Source organism: Amblyomma maculatum, chromosome 8 (genome assembly GCF_055883805.1).
Source record: "Amblyomma maculatum isolate TAMU_Amacu chromosome 8, ASM5588380v1, whole genome shotgun sequence".
NCBI lineage: Eukaryota > Metazoa > Arthropoda > Arachnida > Ixodida > Ixodidae > Amblyomma > Amblyomma maculatum.
Window position 1 is genome coordinate 35185368 of NC_139351.1, and position 10372 is coordinate 35195739.

General features: G+C 45.3%; 1 long non-coding RNA gene across 1 annotated transcript; it reads left to right on the forward strand.

Moving 5' to 3' along the window:
- Positions 1 to 9253: 9253 nt before the first annotated feature.
- LOC146180964 (uncharacterized) lies at positions 9254 to 9977 on the forward strand. Its single transcript, XR_014700401.1, has 3 exons — positions 9254 to 9395; positions 9551 to 9700; positions 9841 to 9977. It is a non-coding gene; the product is annotated as an uncharacterized LOC146180964 (long non-coding RNA).
- Positions 9978 to 10372: the final 395 nt, after the last annotated feature.

The following is a 10372-nucleotide window of genomic DNA, read 5'->3' on the forward strand; positions in this document are numbered from 1 at the left end:
GTAAAAGGCTCATCCAGTCGCTTCTCGCTATGAACTCTTAACGCTTGTCATTTTGCTGATGTACCCTTCTTTTTCATGTAAATATTCTTGTAAATACGTTTTCTCAAAGTGCCAGTAAACCTGCTTGTACATATTTTACCAACTTCGAAGATTCAGTCCTTCTTCAACCCGAGTCTCTGCACGCTACCAAGTGAAGGCCGGGTCGACGTAGCCCCAGCGTCACGACAGCGCCTATAGTAAGCACAGAGGCCCAGAAACCTCCGTACGGCGTTCTTGTCCGATGGTGTAGGAAAGGAGGCGACGGCGGCTGTTTTATCGGGATCTGGACGAACGCCCGCACTACTGACGACGTGGCCAAGAAATTTTAATTCATCGTAGGCAAACTTGCACTTTGTTGGCTTCAGAGTGAGGCCTGCGCTTCTTATAGCTTGTAGTACTGCTCTCAGGCGAAGAAGGTGATCGGAGAACGTGCTTGAGAAGATTACAACATCGTCAAGGTAGACCAGACAAGTTTGCCACTTCAGTCCGGCCAAGACGGTGTCCATAACGCGCTGAAAGGTTGCTGGGGCGGTACAGAGGCCGAACGGCATCACTTTAAACTCATATAGACCATCCGGGGTGATAAAAGCAGTCTTCTCTCGGTCGCGCTCATCAACTTCGATTTGCCAATAACCACTTTTCAGATCTATGGATGAAAAGTAACGGGCATGTCGTAGATGATCAAGTGCGTCATCAATGCGAGGAAGGGGATAAAGATCCTTCTTGGTGACGTTGTTGAGACAGCGATAGTTAACACAGAATCGAAGAGTGCCATCCTTTTTCTTTACTCCCAAGCATCCTTGGCCGACCATTTACGTGTGGCCGACGTTCGGAAAATGGTCGGCAGCCTACTTAGTCGGCTAGTAAACCACGGCAAGCGGTCGGCCCGGAGGTAGCCGCCAGCCATTTCGGCAAATAGTTCGCAGCGGCCTTTGGCCCGACTTTTTGGGCGGACTAAATGCCGGGCACGGCGCCAGGTTAATGGCAAGAGTGCGGCAATGCGTTGGCCCGACTGTTGAGGCGGTACATTGAAAAAAAGTTATGAAGAGCATGACTGCTACTTTTTTTTAAATTTGCCTGTTACTTGGCTTAGGTTTTTCGCGATGTTATGTAATTTGCGCTTAGTATGGAACAAAATGATACATGCTATTCAGTGTAAATGTTTTGTTACATTAATTAATGCTATTGTTTGTTTAACTTGTCGCTCACATTTTTAGTGAACCTTATAGCTGTTAGTAAAATTATTTATCGAGTTCTGATAAACAGCAAGTCACAAGGTGACCGCGATTTCATGTGTAGATCATGTCATTATACTGTTTGCTTATTGCGAAGCGCAGCTGTATAGTGCTGTAACATCAGTTTATTTTGGCGCACAAGCTCCCGTACACCCCATTTAGCCCGTATCACTCACTGAAATGCGTCCGCTATATGGCAGGGCACTTGAGTAGGTCGCAACTTCTCATTGTAAGGGAGGAGAAGGCTATTTGTAAAATAAAAGAAGCAGACAGAAGAGAAAAAGCACACGGGGGCAGAAATTATGCGTAGGGCACTGGCAAGCCTTGGCCGCGGCGAACGCTCCGGCAGGCAAGCAAAGAGACAAATTCTAAAAACCCTACTTAGCAGCAGGAGAAGAGAAATGCGTACACGGAGGGAGACCCGGACGAAACAAAACCGACCTCACGCTCGGACGTTTCGAAGGAAGGGCGGAAAAGAGGGGGGGAAATGGTGGGAAGGGCCACCCCCGCAGCTCGAAAGTTGGTGGCGAGCGTTCCTGACAGGGCGAGAGAAGAGATGTATACACGCCGACTTTGAAGAGAGCATGCAGTTTTGTGGTATTTGTATACTATTTTTGAAGGAGCTCTTTTCGAACAAAGTTGTCTTACGATCAAATACACGAAGAAAAAAAAAACGAAGGAAAATGATTATTGTCCAGGTTATTAATCGCATACTTGTTTTCTCAAAACAGTCTGGTAAAGCTAAGAGCCGCGAGAAAACGGGCCAGCGTCCTTGTCATTTGGTTTTGTTTCTTTGCGTGTGGCCCATTCATCCTCTTTTACGACCTGCCGGGGTGGGACGGGCGGCTCTTTTCATTTTTGTTTTTTTCGGAAGTCGGAGGGGCGCATTTTCGCAGCGAGCGGTCCGATTCTACACCGGAAACTACCCCCCTCTCCTCCCCCGCTTCTTGTCAACAGTTCTTGGAAGACTCGGCAGCTTGTGCTCGTGGGTGCGTGCGTGCTTTCAAGTTCATTGCAGAAGTGTAGAGCGCGACCAAAAGACGATCTCGAGCGCGCGAGGACGCTGTACGTGCGAACGAAATGTTGGAAATGTAAGCGCGTTTTCCAAAGTTGCGCGTTATTAGTTAAAATTACAAGACAGTCAACTTTGTTACCTTCAATAACTAGACGCTGGACAACCAGACCTCTTTTTCATTCGCATTTATATACTGTCAGGACAAGTGACTGTAGTAGTTTCAACCGCTGTATCCTTTCAGTAACTCCGCCAAGCCATCCTGAAGTAACGCGCTCCTCCGGCGCGTTTGGACACAAAAAATCGAAGATGCTCCGCTTTTTCTGTTTTTTTTTTGTTCCTTTTTTCTTTTTGCTCAAAGAATGGGAGTGTGGTTTCATAGGAACGAAACAGTTGATTTTTATTTATTTTATTAGTATTTCGCTTTTGTTTTACAGATTGTTTTGAATTATGGCTTCTATATTTTCTTGCTTGTTACTGTCCACTCCTGGTCCGCGAGAGACATATTTTCTCAACGCATCCTGCATATCAATATGAGTTTGAGGCCCCTATGTTATACAGAGTGATTGAAAATTAATAATATTTATTGAGAGCTACACGAGGTACGCGCAATAAAAGAAGCTAATTGAAAAGAATTCTTTCCTGAAGCAGCTGCCGCAATTTCGGGTTTTTGTTGTGGCTTGCAGACTAATAATATGGAGAACTTTTAGTTTTAAGGCGTGAACATGTATCGGAAGTGATTAAAGCGAATTATCTGTCGTACGTACTAAGCCGAGAGATCGCTTGTAGAATAGCCCTGCATATGGAAGGAATGCTGCATAGGTCCAGAAACTTAAGACTTCTGCTTGAAAAGTACCGGAATAAGAGAGTAGAAACGATCATGACGTCATAGGCGTGAACTTCAACCATTTACATAGCAGGGAACCAAAGAAATCTTATTGATAAACATGGAAATAGCAAAGCACACTGGGACAATAAATAATGTTTCAGTAAAACAGCAAACAGTACCGAACATATAAGGTAGCGGCAAGAAATATATAATGCAGTGAGTTTCTGGTCACACGTTGTATATCAATAATGCGCAGCTGCAACAGGACTCCCTCGGGAGCTCTGACCCCCTAACAAATTTCCAGACAGTCGATTGCTCGATCCTTTGTGCTCACACATATACGCGTGAGCCGCAGGCTTGCGTCTTTCAAGACAAGAACCCAGTTCAAATCACTTCGATGTACAAGTAACCTTCCTGAGGTGGATGTGCCGCGTCAACAACCTCCGGATAAAGCTTTGCTCTCCAAGAACTAACAGCTGGCTATATCTAGGTGAGACGCACTAGCATGGGGAACAGTAGACAACGGGGTCACCGAAAGAATACGATCGACCGCGTTCCTATTCTGCCAAATGATCAATCCCACGGACTTCACTACACGTTGTTCGAACGCTTCGCGCGGCCTTCCACTGTGCGACGAAAAAGCTCACGGCGCTAGGCAGCGGAATGTCCAAGCTGAGACGCAGTCCTTAAGGACACGTGTGTGAGACTCGACCTGACCAAAGTTGATACTGTGCGGATCAATATGCCAGCTGTAAAGCCTGTCTTAATTTGGTGGGGATCGAATACGCCACACTCAGTGCGCCACCGAAAGTCTCTTAGAGCATGCGGGAGATTGGGTGCAACAGGCGTCTCCCACTTCGCATACGTTTGGCACATATGTATAGGGGGTATTCACTGACGCGCTGTGCGCTGTACATTGTGGGTAATTGAGGCGCAGTCGGCCATTTTTGTGTCCACGTAACGAAGAGGGCGAACGTAGGTATCAAGTGCTGTCGTGCGGTTCTACAAGCAGTGGCATCCGCAGCTATATGTTATTTATTGAGCTATCGCATACTGTAATAGACGCGTGCACAGTGTAAACAACGGAAGCTGAAGAGCTGCGCGAAAGACCTCGGCATTTTGAGGTTCCGGAAGTACACACGAACAACTCCACCCGAACGAGACACTTTCCCGAGATGCGATGCCACGTATGGCTGGCACGGCACAACCGCACAATTATCATGGAATGTGAGAAATATATGTCAAAATGGGCTGGACTGGAATCTTCCGGATGTGCCCTAGCAGCCAGCTCTTGTCACTATCTGTGCACGACTGTTCTTCACGCACTCGGAAGACACATTCCCGGTAAAAGAGCAGCGCGGCAATGTATCGCTTGCAGTCATGCGCATGCATTCAGCGCGCCGCCAACACCTCCTCGTCGTGTTTTGTTGCAATAAAATCCTTCAAAGAGGACTCGCTAAACTTTGTGTTGCCGTACTTGCCTCATTCGATCAGAAGAAGTCGGATGTTCGCATCGTCTGTGTCGGCTGCTAATCAAAGCAGACCGCATGCAGATTCGGCGAAGGAACGTAGGCGGGCAGAGTTGTTTTGCAGAAAGTTTGAAGAACTTTATAAACAAATTTATCTCTAATAACAAATCAAGTTTAGCTTGGCCAAAACTGCTTTATTTCAAGAGTTTTGTTGCAAAACGTTATTTCGAGCCCGCAAGGCAACGAGGTGGCGCTACCGGTGTCATCGCTGTGGCGTGTGGCAGCGGTTTTCTTTTGCTTCCTTACCGCCACCGACGATGCAAACATCCGACTTCTTCTGATCGATTGAGGCAAGTACACCAAACAAGTTTTGTATAAAAGGTACTGGCTACTAAACGCCATTTATATGCAGAATATCAGCTACAAAAACTCAGCGGTTTAGTTGGTATAAACGTTGGACGGCACGCACGTAATTGCACAAAGAGCGAGTTTGTCTGCTTCAACCGCGGCTCTTAACCCAGCCGCTTGTAACGTAGTTGCATTCTTCGAGTGGTCAGTAGGCTTGCGGTTGGTTTCTTGTAATGAAGCTCGTCTGTAGGAAAAGGAACTCAAGAATGTCGCACATATTTATGCGTGGGCACAGGCCGACGCTTACCGTGCTGTTACGCATATCGACTGCACACGGGTTGGTACCAAAGTTTTGTTTCGTACAGGTCTCTGTCCGCATCGCGCCCACTTTGCAGATAAATCGAACTGTCACTCATGATACCGATTGAGTTTTCATAACAATGGTGCTGGCATGAGGCAGAGTGACAGAGCAAACGGACGCGCACGAACAGCTAACCTAACCGCCGCCCCGTACTAGTACCAGTCAAAACAGGACGCAAAGATGGCGTAGGCTGCATACTGACGTCAGCTGTGACGTCATGTGAATACCCCCTATAGGGGCGCAGAATAGCAGAGCGCTTCGCAGAGATTAGATACTGCTATGGCTATCCATGCTCCTTCTACAAACATCTCCTCTAACTATGCGAACACGTGCGCCTGTTTCCCCTGACCATGCACTACAAGCATCTGCCTTCTACTTCCAAGCCAGTATAAAAGTTAAGGCCGCCCAACTTAACCTATGTGATCCACTAACTCGGATACCCAATAGCGCACAACAAAGGGCATAATGAAAACAAGGCGGAACCCAGATAGGCGCCACCACCTAGCTATAGTGAAAATATAATCAAAGTAGATTGACTTTGCAAGAGGAATCCACAAGAAAACACGTGCTAAGCCATGCAGGGTCGTATCATTGGGAGGCTGGATCAATAAACAATCAAGGAACACAGATGTGGGAAAGTTGGCACCTGTGTGCACTAGGCTTTATCAGAAGTTTCGCGCATACGTTAATTAGCTATAACTTTAGGATGAACAAGATGTCCGAGATTATTGAGTTAATAGTCTATCCCGACATCGGCACGAAGCCGTGTGTGACGCATGCACGTACGCACGCACGCACTTACGCACGTCTGCAGTCGCACAGAGTAAATTGTTCCACGACCTTACACAGTGGTACGATGGAATAGTTAATAATATTTGAAAGAAGGAAATAAAAACTAGGGGGACGCTCAAGCTTCCCCTTAACATTCGACGGGATACAACGCCTTCTCATTCTTCTCTCTATCTCTCCATTTCGGTGGACAACCGCAGTTAATTGTAAATTGGTTATAGGAAAGTAAAGGCGCAGCATCTGTCACAGATCCCCGTGGGAACCTGGACAGCATCTCCATATTTACTACCACATTCCGAATATTTCAGACAAAACCCGACGATACTCAAGCGAAAACCGGGTTAGCGAGGTGGCTTTTGGACCAAATGAGCTGTAACGCTTCGCCTATATACATATATGCTGCACTCTCGATAGACGAAACTCGAGTATATTGCCGACATGAGGATAAATGGAACAGCTTGGGACAAATATTTGCCCGCCTCAGTTAAAACACGGGGATTAGGAAAGCTTTATTCCTTATATATCAATATGCCGAGGCCGACTGTCTTTATCCAGAACACAAATGTGGTCCTGATAGTTTTCAAATAAAAATGAAAGGCACGCAAAGAGCCGATCGCCCGGACGATTCGCCTGTCGAACGTATACTTCCTGCGAACACAAGCATTGTGCAAGAAGTAACCTTTGGTTCTTTTGAGAAAATTCATAGGGATTGCGTTTTGAGAGTCCCGCGCAACATGACGAGGATCGATCGGCTCCTGCACCAGTGGCGGTCTACATTGTGTTAAATTCTTCAACGTCAGCCTCACACGCAGAAATATGGTATGAAATGCCAGAATATATATAAAGTTCCTCGAATCCCCTTTTCCACAGCCGCGTATTCACTGCTGCTATAATATATCATTAAATAACATTGTGCATATCAAAGTAAAGTCTCCTGCAATACAGCAAGCTTCCCCTCTACGTTCCATGAGGCAGTCGGCTTAGCAGGAGAAAAGTGGAAAATTCGTATCATTGAAACAGCTATTTTTATGCAACATTGAGTTATACCGCGTGCATGATATATATTGACACTATATCATTTGAGCCTGCTGATAGAATTATACATTGCGCATCAGAAGGTGAAATTAACTGTTATTTATACATATTTTGAAATAAAGCTTTAACCGCGCGCTAATTGAGCCGCGGCGGGTATGGTACACTCTGTAGTTGATCGCGAGTTGTTATGAACTTATGCTTGAATTTGTGAACTGGTAGGCGCTGATTGTCTGTTTGAAGCATACTTAGTATTAAGTGCCTAAGATTTGCGCGGTAACTGCTATGAACCTACGAATGTAATTGTCCATTTTTTTTTTTATGGTTAAATGGTAACCTCTGAATTTAAACAACCTCATCATAAAGTTAACCTATAACGTAACCCTAAGCAAACCCACGGTAAACCGAAGAGATCACGTGCCTTTGGTTTATATGTTAACCGTCAATTACTTTTGCCAGTGCCCTCGAAACCTATCAATCCTAAACGCCCTTAAATTCGTTTCGCAGCCTCCGTGAGTTTACATTTCGTACGGGGTCAAGAAAAGAGGCGGTGAGCTTTTATGAGCTTTCATCCGGATCCGGTGCACTTTGCCCTGCGGCCTTCTACTTATTTTCATGCATCCCTAAAACAAATGGACAAAATATATTTTTGTCAGAAACTTGCAGCAGTTACTATGTGGTTCAATCGGTATTTACCAGCTTGAGCTCGAGGTCACGGGGTCTAGTCGAGCTGCAGAAGCCGCATTATGATGGAAACCAAACGCGAAAACGGAAATGTGGTTTGCGATTAATATGACAGCCCGAGGGGTTCTAAATAACCCACGTACTGCTTTGGGAAGTATAAATCCGCATGGACTATGTAATCTCTGCGAAAGCACTCATAATATACAGTGTTCTGCAACTTAACCGTCTTGGAAAAGTTGGTTCCGATAAAGTTGCTGAACACTATATACGTAGCCAGGTCTTGCTATTTTGGCTAAATGAAGCTGCAGGTGTTCTACTGCCCCACACTTGGTTTATGTGGAAGATATTCGGTTAAAAGAACATTACATACATTCACTCCAAGTCATATTTTTTTCATGCAAAGAACTACAGCCGCTGGTATCAAGACGGGGGCTCTACAGAAGCCGTAGAAAAAGGAAAAGAAAAGAAACTACCTCGACGCTTCTTGAACAACGAGGGGGGGGGGGGGGGGGCGTGAAAAAGAAAGAAAACTGCTTCTCGCTGCGCGGGACCCGCTGCGCCCCATCGGTTCATCTCTTCTCCCTGCGGCAAAGCGGAAAGAACCACGGGGAGGCGAAAGGCATCGAGGCACCCTACCGCGGGGGGCGACAGGAATGCCGAAGCTGAGAGAAATAGCGGCGAAAAAAAAAAAAAAAAGAATTGCATGCACCGCACACAGGAGATTCTCCTTGCTTTTGCAGCTTCTCTCCCCCCCCCCTCCTCCCTTCTTGAGGTCACGTGGCCAAAAGGCGGGAAAACACATCCCGCGCGAGCTAAGACGCGCGGCACCACTCAGTCGACGGCCAGCCTCCGTGAGTCCGTGTGGGCGCGCGCGATGCCTACTGCCTAATTTTATCGTCCGCTTTTATTTCGCGCAAATTCAATCTGTCTCAACCTCCTGCAGCAGTCAGCGTTTGAAAAGAACAGCCCATATATGCAGCTGATGATTGCAGCCGCTCTGTACAGATTCTTCGTGCCGAAATTCACCAAAACATGCGTAAGTACATGATCTTTCGGTCTTGATCAGAGGAGCTTTTTGCTAGATTCGATATTATACTGAACATAATAATGTATTGTTTTGGAGCATATGTTCGTCTTGTTATATACACCTTGCATCTTTCTTGATATATATATATATATATATATATATATATATATATATATATATATATATATATATATATATATATATATATATATATATATATATATATATATATATATATATATATATATATATCAAGAAAGATGCAACATAATAATGTATTGTTTTGGAGCATATGTTCGTCTTGTTATATACACCTTGCATCTTTCTTGATATATATATATATATATATATATATATATATATATATATATATATATATATATATATATATATATATAATTGGTGTGGGCGCTGATCGCGCAGGAAGACTTGCTGAGCCGTTTGGAAACAAGGCTGCGGCTGGCTGCGGTGGCAGAATTGGCTCATTTTGCTGCAGTCTGGGTCCTTGGGTATCTCCTGTCCCAAAATGCTCGCCTTTTAATATGGAGGGACACTCACTATACCGATCAGGTAAGTCCAATTAGCACATATTTTGTTCGATACGACAATATACTGCAACTGTTTCTGGAGCGCGTATATATATGCGCATCTTATTACTACGTACATCTTTTTTTTTTTTTTTTTTTTCATAATCGATGTGTGCGCATTTCGCTCTGATTGCGTAGGAAGACGTGCTGAGCCGACTTGGAAACGATGCTGCGGCGGTGGAATTAGCTCTTTTCGCTGCAGTCCGAGGTCCGATCTCCTCTGCCCCAAAACGCCCGGCTTTCACTTCTTCACATCGAAGTGCATGCACTGACATGTATACCGACCAGGTAAGTCAAATTATCGCTGATTTTCTTCTATACGATAATGTACTGCAACTAATTATGTATTGTTTTGAGACTTATGCGCATCTTGTTACTGTAAATGCATATTTTGTAATTGGTGTGCGCGCCTTGCGCTGATCGTGCAGGGAGGCGATATCAGCTGATCTGGAAACTGGCTTCGACAGTGGAAGCTCGTTTCGCCGAAGCCCGAAGTCCTTGGTCTCCTCTACACTAAAACGCTGGTCTTTCGCTTCTTCATGGCGGTGCACTTGCCGGACAGGTATTAGCGCTGATTTTGTTCAGAAAATTCGATTATCCGACTCACATCGATGGGACGCATGCAACCCAGTTAAATGTCAAATGCTATCACTAATATAAATATTGCAGCACCCCTGATCAGCTGATCTGGAAACTGGCTTCGACAGTGGAAGCTCGTTTCGCCGAAGCCCGAAGTCCTTGGTCTCCTCTACACTAAAACGCTGGTCTTTCGCTTCTTCATGGCGGTGCACTTGCCGGACAGGTATTAGCGCTGATTTTGTTCAGAAAATTCGATTATCCGACTCACATCGATGGGACGCATGCAACCCAGTTAAATGTCAAATGCTATCACTAATATAAATATTGCAGCACCCCTGATCAGCTGATCTGGAAACTGGCTTCGACAGTGGAAGCTCGTTT